Source organism: Penaeus monodon, chromosome 32 (assembly GCF_015228065.2).
Source record: "Penaeus monodon isolate SGIC_2016 chromosome 32, NSTDA_Pmon_1, whole genome shotgun sequence".
Lineage (NCBI taxonomy): Eukaryota > Metazoa > Arthropoda > Malacostraca > Decapoda > Penaeidae > Penaeus > Penaeus monodon.
The window spans coordinates 24653071-24653895 of NC_051417.1; positions in this window are offsets into that span (position 1 = coordinate 24653071).

Below are 825 nucleotides of genomic sequence, written 5' to 3' on the forward strand. Positions count from 1 at the left end.
AACAATATCTTTTTGTAACACAGTCCAAATCCGATCCAGAGCACCGTATCCCGTGCACTCACCAGCTGCATGGTTCCTCTGTAGTGTCGAGTACGAGTGTTGCCTGTGAGGTCGCGAAAGAGCTATATATACCCGATCCCGAGGCCAGACTCCTTAGTGTTCCGAGGGGTGTTGCCCCCCCGTCCTCACGCCTAAATCTTCCGCGGTCTCGCCGGATATGTCAGAGGTCGTTAGTGAGGCTGTGTTGGGTGGCAATGGGCGTGGGAGTCTCACGGGCGGGCGGGCAGATGGACTGGTCGGATGGTCTCTGGAACGGGGGGATGAACCCAACAGGAAATGGTCAAGATCCTGTTTTTAGAGCGAGGAGGAAGAACTTGATGGTGATCTAAGAGTCACTGGAGGGTCGGGCCGGGGACGCTCTCTGACTCACTCTTCACTCCATATTTTAACTCGATATCAGGCTTTAATTCCTTGTGAAGTGAGTCATATCGGAGTCACGAGTTTGTTGGTGTTTTTTCCCCTCTATCAACTTTTTCGCGCTTGATAAAATCGTAATGTAAATTTCCTTCCTTTAATATTATTGCTCGCTGTGGTTACAAATGTATTTTATCTAAAATTTATGTACAGTTTTGTTCAGTATTCTGTTTTCACACCTTTTTATTTATTTTTTCTTGCAGAAGAATTAACGGAAGAACAATAGAATTCACAATTGTTAAGCACATCCACCTGAAACAATATTTTGAACTATGATTTTCAGGTCAGACTTATCAGATGACTGGCTAATCATGTGGCATGTATCTTTTTTCTTTACCCACCCCCCCTACC